We start from the raw sequence: 18937 nt of genomic DNA on the forward strand, positions 1-18937 counted from the left end.
TAGCTCTTCCATTGAGGAACCACAAGTTGGACGAAGGCTTCAAATTTTGCTTAGTGGAATACGCTATCTTTGTGAAATGCTTAATGGAATAGAGGCCATTGTCTCCTCTTGCCACCCAAACATGGCAGTTAGGGTTGCCAGGTCCCTCTTTGCCACTGGTGGCAGGTTTTTGGGGCGGAGCCCAAGGAGGGCAGGGTTTGGTGAGGGGAGTGACTTCAGTGCTATAGAATCCAATTGCCAAAGCAGCCATTTTTTCCAGGTGAAATGATCTCTATCGGCTGGAGATCAGTTGTAAAAGCAGGAGATCTCCAGCTAGTACCTGGAGGTTGGCTGTACCTAACGGTAGTATAGATGCATGGATATACTGTCTTTCCATTTCCATTGCACACGTTGTTCCTTAAGAAGGAAGGACCTGATTTTCTGCATTAAAATTAAAAATACTATGGACCAAATAGCTTCTCACTATTGTCTGTGAGAACTGTAAAACATTCTCAAAATGTCCATATCAACAATAGAGAGTCCTGAATAACAGCAGCTGCTATTTGACTGAGTTTCACTGTTTGTAAAAGTCCTTCTCAGCCAGCATCAGAAGGCTTGTCTTTGCTGGAAGGGCTGTGTGTGATATGCGTGAAGACTGGTCTAGAGGCCAATGGATGAAAAACACTCCAATAGACTTAATTCATTCCTGGAAGATGTTTCTCCAGACTCCCCTTTAAAACCACCAGTGAAAGAGATTCCATAGCTTCCATAGGCAGCTTGTTCCACTGGCCAGGTGTTCTAATTGCTAGGAAGTTCCTTTCATAAATCTACAGTGAAGTTATTTGGATTCACCATCTCTTGTCCGAGGTCTCTGTTGCAGTGTCCAAGCCTTTGCCAATGCCTAGATTAAATGCTGTATTTGCTTTTTTTGATAAGTATTTGCACTCACTGGTGCCAACTGAAACATTAATTTAATGGCCCTCCAAGTCATTTTGGGGGAAGAGTCTTATCTTCCAAGTACAAAAATCAGTTGTACATATTATTCCAGAATAATCACCAAATAGATTTTCTACAGAGATAAAATTTATAGCTTTTGATGATGTTACAGCATAATATTTAGTCATCGCCAAAAACACTGGACAATCTATCATTGTAACTCCCCGACCCATCCAAGGCCTAATTAAAACCTCATGAAAAGTATTTCAGTGATGTTTGAAAATGTGAAATAAAATGGCTTTTATAACTCCACTTTATGAGCCTATATGGTTTCTCAGGCTTTTCAACCTGTGGTGTATTTTTAAAGAAACCTCATGAACTTTGGGGATATTTAGTAGATTTTGTCACTTTTTTTCTCTGCAGGCTTTCACCAATTGCTACAACCCAAACCACAAATAAAGCATTAAAATTATTGATGTGAGCTAAGCAGGCAGGTCACTGCCAAGAAAAGCACTGCTCACTTTGGCTTTTTCTGTGTAGCTTTGGAAAATTAGTCCCAAGGCTGTAGCAAAGATCACATTTTTCCCTTTCTTCACTAATAGCGAAAAATATTACCTTTCATGTGTGCTATGTTATTTCTGCAGCTGGGAGAAAAGCTGGTTGGATGGAGCTGAAGGTAGCTTGTTACGTGGGCAAAATTTGCCAGTCTGAGACTGGCTAACTGTCTTGGTAATAAATTTCACAGTTTATTAACTCCACATTTCACTCCCCCCACCTCCCCGCATCTTGGGATGTGACAATCTTAGACTTTTCTTTGAAAAAAGAAATGTCTAAGTAGACAAAATCTTTTTGCTGATCTAACCCCAAATCAGCAGAGGCATGAATGACTTCCATGCAGAGGGTACTTTAATTGTACCCTGTGGCAGGTTTAGTCTATGTAGTAGTTCCTGCTTAACTTTGCTTCATTACATCGCTGCAGCACATCTTTGAGTGTGCTTTATGGCAGTTTTAACAGTGTTTTTGTAACAGGAGTAGCCACTTACTGCTTTTTCATCTGAAAGATCTAGAGCACAAGCAGAGGAATAAGGTACTGTTTCATTACTGATTGTACCAGTTTCTATTTTGCCCTCAATCTCCCAGACAGATTTTTATAAATAAACAGTTGGGGTTGTTGTTGTTGTTGTTTTTGCTGAACACTGCAGTATCTCACATTGTGTCTGTTCTTTATACAACAAAATAATCACATCCTTCCCCTTTCTGTTTTTGCCATTTTCAGGAACACAGAGACATTTTTAAACTTTATGGTGAGCCACTGCATGGAGACCACTTACCACGTGGTGACAGCCACTACAAGCAGTGATTTAAAGTGCCCTCGACATGCGGGCATCACACATGCACTATTGCCGAACTCCAAGATCTTCAGTTCATGTTCTCGCAAATTCGAAGTAAACGAGAACAATAACATACTGGTGAGAGCCAGTATGGCATGGTGGAGTAGAATCAGGGAGAAGCAGATTCAAACTTCCAGTGCACCGTAAATCTCACTGGGTGACCTTGGCCCAATCACTCTCTTTCAGCATATTTCACAGAGTTGTTATAAAGATAAAATGGTGAGTGGGAGACCATATATTCCACCATGAGCTTCTTAGAGGAAGTATGGGATAAAAATGCACTAAAAATGCATCTCTCTGTGTTTTTGTGATGGAGAATGTCTTACCAGATTAGGGTTGCCAACCTCCAGGTGGTGTCTGGAAATCTCCTGCTATTACAACTGATCTCCAGCCGATAGAGATGAGTTCTCCGGGAGAAAATGGCCAATCCAACAGGCTGTGGGGTGTCCCAGAGCCAAGCGAGGCATGGGGCTCAGGAGCCGCCTGCAGTTATTCCAGCTGGAAGAATGTTTTCCCCAATTTGAGGTGACAGAAAAGTCTTGGCCATTGACGGATGCCAAGTTCAAGTTGTGCCGGACCGAGAGATGAACGGAAGACATCCCCTGGGGCAACTGGCTAGTGGGGTACCAGCAACTATGGCTTCCAGCATTCCTCCCCTCCTGAGGCACATTAAGGCATTTACGGAGCAAAGAGGGATATTCTCCAAAGGTGCTGCTAGCCCTCTTCAGATGGGGGGGGGGGGGAGAAAGGGAAGAATGAGCCTTTCTCCCGCCAATTAACAGGCCCCTAATAGTTTTGCAACAAGTGTAGCAGCAGACCGGTTTCAAAGGTTGCTCAAGAGCACAGGCATGTGTCAGATGCCCAGGGGGTTGGGGGAGCCCACCCCTTCATTCTCCACCACTGCCTTGGAGATGCTCCGGAGGTTCTTGAAGAACTGCCGCATGGAGTCGGCCCACAGGGACGTAAGAAGGGATTATTATACCGGAACTGGCTAACATTTATCTGACGTTCTGGGTGAAGAGAAATATTGTCATCTAACACCAAGAGAACCAGTAAGAGTAGGCATCACTCCTACACTCTCTTCACTTCTGTGAGTGATGGCATCATAGCCTGGCTTGTTACAATAATCTTAATTGCCAGGCAGGACAGCATGGAAAAACATAGCCCTTCAGATACACCATTTAGGGCTTTGAAGTTGAGTGCCAACCCTTTGAATTGTGCCCAATAACAGACAGGCAGCTCTTACAGATCCTTCAGCACAGGGGTGATACGATCCCTGTCCCAATAGCAATCTGGTAGTCATATATATATAAATGATGACACTCTCATAAATATTTATATGGAAGCTAAAAAGCAGCATTTTCCTAATCTGGCCCAGTTTTGCACCTTTTTCCCTCAGCGGGAGAGACATGATAATAAATAACTTTCAGAGTGATAGAAGCATGGCTATTGAAAATAACAACCAAAAAAATTACCCAAACATCGGTATTGCTTCACACCCGCTAACAAAAGAGACTTGTCACATGGCTGAAAAGAAGATGCTCAGAACGGCCTGAGTCTAGCTAAGCTGTGCAATTTAGGTCTTTATTACTATAGGTCTTCAACATATTCTACTACAAATAACTCACACTAAGGAATTCCTTTTAGAATTTATATGGAAACCGCTTGCTCTGCAGTTTGGGAAAAGCAGCACTCAGAACTACTCCAGAGGTTACATTTCCTTTGGAAAATGCCTGAAAGGTAACAGAAATAAAATGGGGAGAAAAACCCTTAACAGTTATCTGAGACTGGAATGATCAGACAGGACTGTTACATGCATAGAAGAAGAAGAGTTGGTTTTTATATGCCGACTTTCTCTACCACTTAAGGAAGAATCAAATTGGCTTACAATCACCTTCGCTTCCCTTCTCCACAACAGACACCCTGTGAAGTAGGTGGGGCTAAGAGTGTGTGACTAGCCCAAGGTCACCCAGCTGGCTTCATGTGTAGGAGTGGGGAAACAAATCCGGTTCACCAGATTAGCCTCGCTGCTCATGTGGAGGAGTGGGGAATCAAGCTTGGTTCTCCAGATCAGAGTCCATTGCTCTAAACCACCGCTCTTAACCACTACACCACACACAGAACATGGATATTTCACACTGTTCCCAAGTTACAAATATGTGCATATTGGTCTCATGATTTGGCTACAGGCACATGGTATAGTATCCTTGCTATGGGTAAGAAGGTCTGGTCTGGTCAGTGCCTGGACAGGAGACCCCCCTGGAACCTTGTCCGCATGACGTTGAACTCAGCTGAAGAAATACAGAATGTAAATGTAATAAATACCAAGACAGTGTAACACCAGAAGCACTCTTCAGCTATGCAGAAAGAACATGACACATCACACTCATTAACACATAGAGGCAGTAAATAGTTCTACAGCTGGCTTTATGAGAACCTTCCTAGATACTATGCAGGAATCAGGAAGAGTCACTTGCAGAGAAATTTAAATTTTCTTTTAGTGCAAAGGGATGCAAGACCCTGAATAAAGACCATTGTCAACGTCTTGAAAAGCAGTAATATTTCAGTTTTAAAATCAAAGCTCCGTGGCGTGGTAACATCACAGGGGACAGTCCCAAAGATCTGGCAAGAAGCAACTGCTTTGTAGCTCCTCTCTGCCAAACAACACAAAAAAGGATCACAGTGTTGGGAGTCTTTTGCTCATTTCAGTCAAAGGACAACAACATCACAGCCTGGCATTTCTATCAAGAACACAATGCTTGAGAGTGGGAGAAATCACATGTCCAAGGGGGCAGCAATAAAGCCTTTCAAACACCAGGAAGGAAACAGTCTGGGAGAAGGGTTAATGAAGATTAGCTAAAAATTCAGGAAACACAGGCTCAGTGGGTGAAATTGGCACAGGCTTCTTACACCCACTCCAAGCACTAGAGTAAGTTATGATAGGCAAATATATCTTGCAAGGTAATAGTTTAGCTGCCTGCAACAACAAACCTGTTGCTGAGGAATGTAGCCCTGCTTCTGTTCAGATCCAGTGTTATAGTCTGTTCAGAGCCATTACTAAGGGTGGTGGCTGCTTTGTAAAAGAGTGTATGTAGGGGTTCACACTATCCTCCAACAAAGTTTGAGACCCCTAATTCTTGATGTAGGAAGCTTGGCTAGACTTATTCAGTCTCCTCGGCGGCGAGGAGGAGGAGGTCTTGGATTTGCCACTCAGATGCACATTTTTAGGCTTCTAGAAAAGGCCAACAGATTATTGGTAAGATCCCTGGCACAGAACATGCCCTGGTGTACGGGTCACAAAAGCGGGGCTGCCAAGCAGCATGCGGCTCTTTGAGCCCTTGAGTGCGGCTCTTTCCAGTTCCACCCAGCTGGCCAACGGGGGTTTGAAGCGCTCTGTGCTGCCTACCAGCAGCGCGAACCGCTTCAAAGCCCCTCCTTCCCCGACTCCCCGCCACCCAGCTGGCCGGCGGGGGTTTGAAGCGCTTCCCGCCCCTTCCACCTTCCCCAAACTTCTAAGGGCCCTCCCGGTTTCCAGCCCTCCCCTTTCCTCTCCGGCGGGTGGTGTGGTCGGGGGGGCCGTCTGGTGTCCTTCCGGGCCCGTCTTCCTGCCAGCCAGCCGGCCCGAGAGCTACCTCCCCCCGGGGGCCTCCTCTAGGCCACCCCGCTTTGGCTCCCCTCTCCCTTGTTGTAAGGGCCGCCTGGTGCTGGAGCCGTTGGCATCTGCGCGCCAGCCCGCTGGGGCGGTGCCCTGCCCGGGTCACTCCTGGCCTCGCCTCTCAGCCCCGGCATGCTGGCCGGGAGAATGCCTTTCTGGCCCGCCCTCCCGTCGGGGATGGCTGTCGGGGGCCCCGTCACTCGCCCCTCCCTGCTCAGCCCGGCACCACAGCTTGGCTCTATCCACGCTGCGCTCCCGCCGCACTGTGCCACCTGTTTCCGTTCTCGGAGGTAAGTGGGGCGCAGGGCCCGTCAGTGTCTGCCCGGGGCAGTCCTGGGTCGGGTCTTGAGGGAAGGTAGGAAGGAGCCCAGGCGGCGGCGAGGAGGAGGAGGTCTTGGATTTGCCACTCAGATGCACATTTTCCCCATCCAGATTCTCAAAACTCTGCATGGGGGTTATTGGCCATTTATGAATGGGCGGTTTTGCATTGGATTTGCCACTCAGATGCACATTTTCCCCATCCAGATTCTCAAAACTCTGCATGGGGGTTATTGGCCATTTGTGAATGGGAGATTCTGCCTTGGATTTGCCACTCAGATGCACATTTTCCCCATCCAGATTCTCAAAACTCTGCATGGGGGTTATTGGCCATTTATGAATGGGAGGTTTTGCCTTGGATTTGCCACTCAGATGCACAACTCAACAATAAGCCCCCCTGCAGAGTTTTGAGAATGCAGATGGGGAAAATGTACAGTGTTTGTCAGTCATTGTCATGATTTAATTTTATGGATGCCTTACTTACTTTTTTCCCTCCTCAGAGGCCATGTCTACCCACTGCCTTTCTGGGCGGTAGACCTGGACTCCGAGGAGGGGAAAAAAGTCCCCCTTCAGAGGCCAGGTATACCAATTGGCATCTATGGGCCTCCAGGGGCCAGGTCTACTGCCAAGAAAGCCAATGGGTAGACCTGGCCTCCCAATGGGACTCAGCCGGAGGCCAGGTCTACCAATAGGCTTTTATGGCTGTAGACCAGGCCTCCAGACAAGGACTCCGGACGGGGAGGGGGAAATGGCAGGGACTTACAATTTAATTTTTATCAATAAATAAGATCATTATTAAGTATGATATCAAGTTTTATTCAGTGTACCTATAGTTTAATTAAGACTTAAAACTTTAATTAAAGTTTATTGAGTTAATAAACAGTGTACCTACCTATATAGTTTAAGTTTAAGAAATTTGGCTCTCAAAAGAAATCTCAATCATTGTACTGTTGATATTTGGCTCTTTTGACTAATGAGTTTGCCGACCCCTGCCCTGGTGTATCATAATAATGCTATATGTTTTATTCAAAAGGATGCTTATAGCATTATTATGATTCATCAGAACATGATCTGAGCCAGGGCTCTTCCCAAGAACTTGTTGTTCATAATAACAACAATTGCTATTGTTACCTACAAGAACCAAACAACAATTGTCTTTTACTAGTAATAAAATGCCTCACCATCATCAGATATAGCAAATATAAACATAATTCTAGATTAATTAGTCTGCAGCAGCAAAATAAAACTGGAGTACAGTGGCACTTTAAATACTAACAAGATTTATTCCAGCATAAGCTCTTGTGAGTCAGAGCTCAATTCAGCAGGTACACTGGAGTGGACATCATTAGATCCATGCTTTTATATCCACAACAGAAAGTTTACGCTTATATGGGGCGGGGGGGGGGATCTTAGTGAGGCTTAGTAGGGCTGGGAGGCCTCCTACCAACAGCTCTTGTTGCCTGCCACCACTCCAAGCATGGTGATGGGGATTTCAGCTGTGCAGCTATGCCCTTTCTGTGGAAAACCGGAAAGTAGTGTTGCCAACCTCCAGGTACTACAAGAAAAAAAGGCTCAGTGCTGTAAGGATAATTGGAGCAACCCAAAACAGCACTATAACACTATAAAGCAAATAAGTGAATTTTATAAAGTGCAAAGTGAATATATACAGCATATACAAAGGGAGTACAGACAGATACAAAATTTACACTAACAATCCAATAAATATGACTTATCAAAAGGATGCCAAAGATCCTGATTCAACAGGTAAGTTCAAGTAATTAACCAATTAAGGTATCATTTGATATTAGAATTTTTTGAATCTTTCAAATTCTTTTTAGGTTGCAGTTATTGGAACAAAGCCACAGGAAAAAGATGTCAGACGTATTGTCTAGATCGGGACCACGTTTCGCATATGGCTTCTTCGGTGACCTGTATCAATAATAAATATATGTATAAGTGCCTTAGTAGGTGTTGTCTGGATACAAATCTTTGCGGTCCCTATGAGACATCTTTTTCCTGTGGCTTTGTTCCAATAACTGCAACCTAAAAAGAATTTGAAAGATTCAAAAAATTCTAATATCAAATGATACCTTAATTGGTTGATTACTTGAACTTACCTGTTGAATCAGGATCTTTGGCATCCTTTTGATAAGTCATATTTATTGGATTGTTATTGTAAATTTTGTATCTGTCTGTACTCCCTTTGTATATGCTGTATATATTTATTCACTTTGCACTTTATAAAATTCACTTATTTGCTTTATAGTGTTATAGTGCTGTTTTGGGTTGCTCCAACCTCCAGGTACTAGCTGGAGATCTCCTGCTACTACAAAGCAGCTGCTTGTGCTTAGTTAGCATGCCAACATAAAGAACTTGCCACCAGTTATTGGCCTGCTAACTAAGCATGGGTGAGTCCCTCTTACCCACTGGTGTGCCATTTAAATAGGGCCTCAGTCATCTTTTCCTGCAGGGGAACACTATAATTAAGCATGTAGACCACTAAATTTTCACTCACTGGCCTGTATAATAATTATTAGCTTCAGTGAATCCATGCAAATAATTATATATACACCCCACTACTTGTTTTCTCACACACAGGTAAACAAGTATAGGTACACCTTGATACACTAGTCTCAGGGTTGCCAACCTCCAGACACTAGCTGGAGATCTCCTGCTATTACAACTGATCTCCAGCCAATAGAGATCAGTTCACCTGGAGAAAATGGCCGCTTGGGAAATTGGACTCTATGGCATTGAAGTCCCTCCATTCCCCAAACCCCGCCCTCCTCAGGCTCCGCTCCCAAAACCTTCCACTGGTGGACAAGAGGGATCTGGCAACCCTAATCTCAGAGCAGTACTCAGATACCTTTTCTTACATAATACACAGACAGGATATACACATAGATGCTCACTCTCAAACATGCATACATGCCCCTTTGGCTCATTTTCTCTTGTAGTCTTTCACACGCATACAGAGACAAGGAAATTTGAATTGTGGAGGCTGTTCCTCTCCTTTGCTGCTGTGCTTGCCAAATAGCATTGCCAGCTCCAGGTTGGGAAATACCTGGACATTTTGGGGGTGGAGCCTGAGAACGGCAGGTTTTGGAGAAGGGAGGGACTCAGTGCCACAGAGTCCAATTGCCAAAGCGGCCATTTTCTCCAGGTGAACTAATCTCTGTCACCTGGAGATCAGTAATAATAGCAGGAGATCTCAAGCTAGTACCAGGAGGTTGGCAACCCTAAGGGGCTCTCCAGCCACCACATGGAGGTTGGCAACCCTATTGCCAGAATACATGCTGCTACCTTCTACTGAGTCAGACCAGTGGTCTCCAAGAAGGTCAGTAGTGTCTGCTTGGACTGGCAGCAGCCCAGAGGTCTCAGAGGTCTTTCACATCACCTACCACCCAATCCTTTTTACTGGAGGTATCAGGGATTCAACCTGGGACCTTCTTTACCACTGATCCATGATCCTTTCCAAGCCACAGCTCACTGAAACCATGGCCCCATAAGCTCCCTCTGCTACCGTTGTCACTCCCTGACTGCTGCAAGCAGGCAGCATCATGCCAATACAGCCTCCACAAAGCAGCTGGCCAGCCAAGTCTGAATACCAGCACAACTACTGCTTCCGAATCCTGAGGTAGGACTGGAAATTTTAGAGCACATGGGCTTGTCTTTCATAATCTCTCCTAAGTTTCCAGACCAAATTATCTTGTCTGCCAGGGCTCATGTTTCATTACATTAGTTTTGAAGCAACCGTGCTTGTTAGGAGCCCTTTAGGGTACATATATGCCAGTTCACACATGCACAAAACAAGAATAAGTACAAGTAATAAGAACATCATTAAAAAAAAAAAGCCTCCATCACCAGAACTGAGTTCATGGTTACTACTGGTCAACTTTTCCCAGCTGAGCCATGCTGCAGATTTACAGTGCAGCTTAGCTAGGAACGGGAAAGGGGGTGGCTGTGCTGAGGCTGTTTCAATCTCTGTCATGTCTGTGCTTTTGGGTATATGCAAAGGGGGAGGGGTGGGGCAGTGGCAGCAATGAGCTGTGTGTGTAGATGCCGTTCCCACCCCCTCCCACTCCCACTCCCATGCTGCTTGCTGCTGCTACTGCCATGATGGGGGCGGGTTTTTGTTCTCCCGTATGGAAGCTGCCTACACTCTCTTTCCCCTTTTAACTATGGTGTTCTCCAAAGCTGCCTTCAGATGGGAATCTTAGCCATGTACACAAGTCCAGCTGTTGCCAGGCTGGCATGTATGCCATGTTCCTTCCTCTTCCCCAATCCCTTCTTGCATGATGTTCTTGATGAGAAAGAACGGGAAGGAAGAAGGAGCAGGGCATGAACATGAGCCTGGTGTAGGGTTGCCAGGTTCTTCTTCATCACCAGCAGGAGGGTTTTGGGGTAGAGGTTTTTGGGGAGGACCCTGGGGAGGGCAGGGTTTGGGAAGGGGAGGGACTTCAATGCCATAGAGTCCAATTGCCAAAGCGGCCATTTTCTCCAGGTGAACTGATCTCTGTTGGCTGGAGATCAGTTGTAATAGCAGGAGATCTCCAGCTAGTACCTGAAGGTTGGCAACCCTAGTCTGTTGCCAGGCCTATGCACATTTTAACTCAAGCATGGTTTAAGTTTGCATCTGAATGCAGCATACTTGTTGCTTAAGAGCAGCCTCTCAAGTGGCCATGCTATAGAAAGGCAGGCATGTGGCTTCTCCTTCCACCTCACCCCCTCAATGTTACACTGCAAGCTGTTATTAAACCTTGTAAATTTTTTATTTGATATTTATGTATGATTGTGATTTTACTGTTGTTCCCCGCCCTGAGCCTGGTTTTGGCTCGGGAGGGCAGGTTAGAAATATATCAAATAAATAAATAAATAATAGGCCTTTCTTGAGGGTTGTCAACCTCCATGTGGGATAGGGTTGCCAGGTACCCCCTGGCAACCGGCGGGGAATGGAGGTGGGGGGGGACTTACTAGCTGCAAAGGGAGCCCAGCATCGATGAGTTGACAGCAAAGACATCAACAAACACTTATGGCAGTGGAAAAAATCTCCTTGCAGGCTATCATCTGAGCATCACATGGCAGCCATGTACATCTTCTTCGCTTGGCTTAGCTTTTGGTGACCAGGACACACTTGGGTGGGGGTTTCATCATTTGTGGCGGCTAACCAATTTCAGATACTTGTTTTAGAACTGTTATTCATCTTGAACTTTCTGGACAGGTGAGCTATACATTCAAATAAGACCTCTTACAGGAGAAGAAGCCCTTAGATTTCCACATACCACAATCTCAAATTGAACTGGACAAAGAGAGGGGAAAATACTTGCTATTCACATGATCTAAGCAGATCCCCCTTAATGATCCAAGATCTAGTATATCTTGTCTGCCAGGACTAATATTTTATATGTTTGTTCTCAAGCAATAGGCAAAGTAATTCTATTTATCTTCATTTCATTAGTGACAAGACAGGCTATCCAACAAGTTCCAAGTTTCTTTTCTTTTCTTCTTTGCCAACCCTGAGCAGACAAAATTACCACTTAGTAAAATTCCACCCAGCCTTTGAGGCTTTCAATCACAGCAGTAAATGCTATTGCGTTGCAGCTCCCAGCTTTAGCTAAATTGTATTCTAAGCACCTTAATTATAGAGTACACATCCTGATGGACCAGAGAGAAGGTTAACTCCCAAAGAACATATAACACTCAACTGGAGTGCCAGTGGGCAGGATTTTCCTTTTGTATGTGTGGTTGCATGAAAGTCTGGGGGAGAAAGAAATGGCTTTGCAGGAGGAGAAGCTGCATAGTAAACAGTGTTGATCTAAAAATATCTCAGACACTGTGTTCCATTTGCCCAGTCTTTTTTGACATTAACAAATTTAAGTCCTGGGGTTGCTAGTAGAATCCCCCTGCTAAAGAGCACTGGAGGAATGTGGCAGGATTTACTTACAGGCAGAATACTTAATCCAGATTCTCGGTTTTCAAGGTCAGAACTCAGGCCTGTAATACATGTGGAAATAACATCAAAGAACTCCTGAACATGTGTAGATGGCTCTTCCTAGCCACTGAGGAAAATATAACAAACCCCCACTTGTCAGTTATGAAGGACAGTGTAATACACATTTAAGAGGAAAATGAGAGGCACAAAATGTTAAAAGCCTACAAAATGATAACAAGGCTACTCATTTGCATAGTGCTTTCATATGTTCCACTTCTGTTGTCTTGTTGTAATCCTTAAACAGACCTATAAGATAGGAAGGGTTGCCAATTCTGGGCTGGGAAATTCCTGGAGATTTGGGGGTGGATGCGGTTTGGGGAGGGACCCCAGCACAGCAGAGTACAATGCCATAAACCCAACCCTCAAGGGGAACTGATCTCTGTAGTCTGGAGATTAGTTGTAATTCCAGGAGATCTCCAGATCCCACATTAGGGTTGTCATTCCCCTGTTCCAAGCCCCCTCCCCCTAGCACCGTTCAGCTGGCTGGTGGGGGGACTTACTACCTCCAAAGGGAGACCGGCGTTGACATGTCAACATTGCTTCAACCATAGTTTTTGCCCAGATACTCATGATGGTCCTTGTGATGGTCGGTGACGTGAGGATGTCACTTTCAGATGAGACATCAACTCATCGATGCTGGGCTCCCTTTGCAGCTAGTAAGTCCCCCCCCACCTCCATTCCCCGCCGGTTGCCAGGGGGTACCTGGCAACCCTATCCCACATGGAGGTTGACAACCCTCAAGAAAGGCCTATTATTTATTTATTTATTTGATATATTTCTAACCTGCCCTCCCGAGCCAAAACCAGGCTCAGGGCGGGGAACAACAGTAAAATCACAATCATACATAAATATCAAATAAAACATCATACTAAAATGAAGACTAGTAAAATATAATCCACTTACATAAAATTGATATTATCTCCATATTACAGATGGGGGAACTGAGGCTAACTTATTTAAGGATACCCAGGAATTCATGTGGCTCAGTTTCTTAGTCAATATGCTGAACCAGCTCTCAGGCCATGCAGATGTACCCGGAGCCTACACATGGCCTATAAGACCATACATTACCTTGCCTGTAATGGCAAAGTCATTGATTTCCATGAAATAACTTTATGGATGCTACTCCCTTCGCATTCAAGCAGTGGACCATCATACCAGAAATCATACCCATGATCTAAGGGCTGTGTCAGTTAGAGTAGTTGCACCCAAGGTTGTCAACAGGCCTGGGGGAAAGTGCCCTGCCCCTTTAATAGAGGCTTAATGTAGCTGAAGCTTTTCATGGCATGGCGGCAAATAATATCACCTAGTTTAAAACATCCCATTAAGCCTCTATTAAAGTGACTGGCCATTTTTCTCCAGGCCTGTCGGCAACTTTACTGACCGTGCCAGCATGAGCGAGATTTTTCCTCAGGTCATTGGGGTTGTGGATTGTGTCATTCTAACGCAGATGAAACCCTATTTTTTTTAATCCCATGATTAATAGAACTGTCAGTAATATCAGTGTACGCTTATTCTATACGGCAGACCATAAAATCTGAACTTTTGGTTCTAGTTTTCCTTCTTGACCATTCAAGCAAATGAGCATGCACCATAGCCTCAGGGTCAGTTTGTGGTGATTGTTGGTTTTTTTTTATGTGCTCAGTTCAAAGCACAAGCTGACTTTCACTCGTTTGCATATGCTTTAACTGGTCTAGTGAGTGCCTGAAGATATATGTCCAGATAGTGACTCAAACATGTTTCAACCATTGTTTATGAAACTTGTTTTTCCTCACAATTTTTTTTCAACATCAGTGCGTGCACGTGTTGAGCCGTGCACAGGACGAACAAATCTCCTGGCTTCTGACCATATATCAAAAAGTCACGTGACTGATGTGCTCCGCCTCTGAGATCCACAAGCACACTCCTGCACAGATGCTGGTTACTGGATCACAGACTTAACTATTGCATTAAAGACACATATGAAGTTACTAGGAAATCTCTTGCATCATTCCAGTGGTAATAGATCGGGCTTCCCCTGAAAGACATTCCCCTACTATTAACTGCCATCATTGCATTTGTTGCCCATTTGAACCAAAACGAATCACCCAAACAGAGTTATTTCCCCTTTGAATCCCTTAATCCATAGCTGTCCCCCCTCCTTTCCCCTCCTCCCTTTATACATTGTACTAGGTCAGATCTAATACAGACTAGTTTGAAACCTTGTTTCAGCTAACTTGTAAAAGAGCATGGCATGGCAGTTCTCTCCTTCACTCTCATGGTTAATGGCAGGGGCTTTGGGTAGCAAACGCTAAGCTATCCTTGTCTCCTTGGCAGCCGGCCAGCTCCAAATAATAATCCATTAATGTCTGCCCCACTGGCATCCTTGCCAAATACGAGGGATATCTTTTAAATAAACACTGGCAGTTCCCAGTCAGAGGAAAGCAAGGGAGTGGAGGAAAAACAATCCTTGACATTTCAATGACTTTGCAGGGCTAGCTGACACCTGGTACTACCCTGATGCGGTGGTGTTTATGCAGAGCTTCTCTTTTTGCTCCTACGCTGCCTTTAAGTAGAATTGGAAAGGCAAAATGATAGCAGTATCTTTCTTGGACATCCACTGAGGCTCGCTTTTTTCCCCCAGCCAGGGAGATCCTGATGTTAATATTAACATTGACATCTGTGCTGCTGTCTTCCTCTGAAAGTCAGAAAAACAGGTTAGCTGGCCAGCATGCTCCACGCCCTTTGTCAACAATATTCTTTTTTCCCACACTTAGCTGCCAGGATGGATTCTGTTTTCACAAGCCTCCTTTTTCCCATCTATTGATTCCTTAGCTGTTCATCCACCTAACTAAACAGCAGCATTGATCAGCAGAGAATGTTCTATCAGGATCTGCACAACTTATGTGAAGGATTTCCCAGATGCACCTCCCCCACCCTTATTCAGTTTATTCAATTGATTTAAAAAAAAACTGGTTATTTGCTTTCTTAAGCTCTATTTTAGTGTCTTCAGATGTGAAATGGTAGGGGTAGGGTTGCCAACAGACCTGGAGAAAAAAATGTCTTACCGCTTTTACACAGGTTTAATGTGTGGAAATGGGCAGCTGCAGCTTTCATGGCAAAGGGAAAATCGCATCACTTGGTAAATAATATCCCATTAAGCCTCTGTTAAAGGGGCAGGACATTTTTTCTTCTTCCAGGTTTTGCATTGGTCCAGAAAACACTGGGGAGGGTATAGGTCTGGCATTTAATAAGTGGCTTTAGCTGCCTTACCCATATAAACAATATTTAGGGGAAACTCAGGTTGTTTATGCATGAGAGTTTTACCTGGGGTTCGATGCTCGCTCAACCCACTTTTCTGTTGCAAATCCAAAAACTGATATGCACCAGCAAAGTCACCAAGCTCAAATCCAGAAGTGTCTGAGTCCCCACTCCTTGAAAATGTAGCTTTGCAATTGGTTGTAGTGCTTACTGTGAGATAAACTTCCAGTTCCTCTCTCCCCCTGGCGGAAATCCAAGTGCTATTTTAAAAACCATTTCAAAAAATAGAGCTTTTAAAAAGGAACATGGTGGGAGTGGGGGAGAAACCCAAGCATCATTTTAAAACCCTTTCTTATATGAGATAAATGTCTGCTCAGAAAGAAGCAATTCTGTCCCCACCCCTTGAAACGCTGAGTTATAATTGGCTGTAGTACTTAGTGAGAGAAAAACATCAGGGGAGATCAAAGGATCGGGTTTTAACAGGAATGGAAAGACCCGGACATTGCGAAGGCTGGGCATGGGGTCATCTCTAATGGACAGAAAACTCATGCATAACTCCAAGGAACAACTGAATCAGTCCAGGGGCGAACATGAGTGAAAGTACCCATGCATAAAGGACCTCAGATTAATTTTCATGAAATCCATTTTATATGAAAGGAGTCTTGATACACACTAGGGTTGCCAGGTCCCTCTTCACTATCGGCGGGAGGTTTTTGGGGTGGAGCCTGAGGAGGGCGGGGTTTAGGGATGGGAGGGACTTCAATGCCATAGAGTCCAATTGCCAAAGCTTCCCTTTTCTCCAGGTGAACTGATCTCTATTGGCTGGAGACCAGTTGCAATAGCAGGAGATCTCCAGCTAGTACCTGGAATTTGGCAACCCTAGTACACACCCAGTTCTCAGAGGGAGCCTAAGAGTCTGGTCCTATGCATACTTATTCAGTTTTAGGTCCAAAGTGTTCAGGGTAACATACTCCGAGACAAGTATGCATAGAATTGCAGCTTCATTAGTAACAAATTCCAAAGGGAAAGTCATGATGCAGTGCAATCCTAAAAACACTTTCCTGGGGGTAAGCCCCATTGAGCAGACTTCAGTGGGATTCTGATTAGACTTGCTTAGATTGCACTGTTAGTCTGCTGCAGCCAAAACAATGGGGCCCTGAATCAAATATTAACAAATTCCTGCCGCAACAAATCGGTTAGTTTTTTAAGTTGCCACAAGACTCTTTTATCTAATTATTGGTGATGCTTAATTTTAATTTTGCATGTGCCAAATATAATACCTATATAAGCCAGATAGGAATATAGAACAGGAATAATAAACCTCAAATAAAAATTTATTACTGACACATTAAAATTATATTTACAGCCAAAGATGTGTGCTCATAAAAAATGTATCCAGTTGCATATACATAAATTAACACAGCTTTATATCTTCCATTAACAACACTCATGAGTGCTACAAATAGCATACTTTTTATTATTAATGTGCAAGGACACCTCATATTGTTTTAGCATTTTAATACATAGCAACAAAGGTGCCAAATAATGCACTTTCAATCCACTTTCCAGCTGGATTTTACTGTGTGAAATGGCAAAATCCTCTTGCAAAAGATTGTTAAAGTGCATTGAAAGTGGATTAAAAGTGCATTATTCAGCATGTGTGAAAGCACAGTGTAGCATAATGAAGCTATGTCACCTTTACAAAGTTACGCCACTCCTGGATTCCTATACACTACAGACCAAACTGTTTAGTATCGAAGCACATTGTCCCCCAAAAGAATCTTATAAAAATCCTCCCCAATGAGGAAACATCTATAATATTAACATTCTTTTGTCCTGTCTCCCAGTCCCTTTAGGCCAAACCCAATAGCACTATTTTTTCACAATAAGGGTAAAAGACAGCAATACGTATATGGTAGAAAGTAAAAGGATATATTCAGAAAAGATGGGAGGGAACAGCTTGGAGCAGGATTACAGTCTTCTTCAGAGGGGGTAGAACTCCCTATGATGGAGCAGGTTTGTAGTTTAGGGATTTTACTGGATTTTGTCCTGCTTGAAAAGCAGGTAGGGTAGATAGCAAGGAGCACCTTTTACCAGCTTTAGCTGAATCAACAGCTGCAACCTTTTCTGGAAATAGTAGACCTTACCTCAGTAATATCAAGGTTAGACATTGCACGTGGCGTGGGAGTGCCTTTAAAAATGGATTGGGAACTTCAATGGGAGCAGAATGCGGCAGCTAGGTGGCTGAGATGCGACATGGGGACCACGTAACAGAAATTACATTGGCTTCCTGTTCTGGGCCTAATGACATTTAAACCCCTAATTGCCTTGGAAATGGAGGTATATGAGGAATTACCTGCACCCATGTCAGCCTGCCCATAGCTTGAGGTCTTCTGGGGCTGGTTTGCTGTGTGTACTGAACTTATATGTGATGAGGTTGGTGAACATGCATGGGAAAGTAATTCTCCATTGTGGCTGCAATCCTAATACACTTCATTGCGAGTAAATCCCACTGAAAAAAAATGGAACTTACACCTGAATACACGTGCTTGGGCTTTTTCTCTGTAGTGCCCAATCTAGCTCCCCTGGTCACTGGGCTGTTTTGTTAGGCGCTATAGCCCAACAATTTAGCAAGGAGTGGAGAAGCCTGGTGGAGAGACATGACATTGCCTGAGATTCCAGTGCAGCTTTCCTGTGCATACTGGGAAGGGCTATAGCAGAGAGCAAAGCTATTTATTGGCTTATGCAATTCACCACACCTGACTGTTTGCCCAATCAGCCAACACTCAAGTCACATCAGCAGTGTCCATGTGTTATTTGGACAGGTCTAGGAACCTTTCCAAGTTGATATGCTAGCAATTACAGGCTGATTAAGTGACTAAGGGTGACTTTGTCAGTCAGTTTATTCTGATTCTCTAGTGTTTATTGGGCTATAGCAGTTGTTCCCAAAGTGGGCAGTACCACCCCTTGGGGGGCGGTGGGATTACCTAGGGGGGCACTAAGAGTCAAGAAGGCAGCAGGGGGCGCTATAGGCGGGCCCCTTCAACTGTGTTGTTTGCTAATTTACAATAGATCAAGCTATGGCACCATGCTGGCAAATTTGATGGAAACTATCAGAATTTCCGCCCAGACTTTGAAGAGCTGGTACCACTGGATCAAGTTCATCAGTTTTGTTGAATAAATTCCAACTAAAAAGTTTTAATTTGATTTTGAATAATGTGCAATTAATTGTTACTGTTTTGAAATTTTATTGTTATTATCTTCTTTAGTGAGTCATGCAAACCCCTATTTTGAATAATGCTTTTTATAGAATAAGGTAGGGGGCGCTGGGGTTGAGTTTGTGAAATAAAGGGGGCGGTGGCCCAAAAGGTTTGGGAACCAATGGTCTATAGTTATGTTGTTGAGTGTGTTGGTACCTAGGGAGAA

The sequence above is a fragment of the Euleptes europaea genome, chromosome 2, assembly GCF_029931775.1.
Source record: "Euleptes europaea isolate rEulEur1 chromosome 2, rEulEur1.hap1, whole genome shotgun sequence".
NCBI lineage: Eukaryota > Metazoa > Chordata > Lepidosauria > Squamata > Sphaerodactylidae > Euleptes > Euleptes europaea.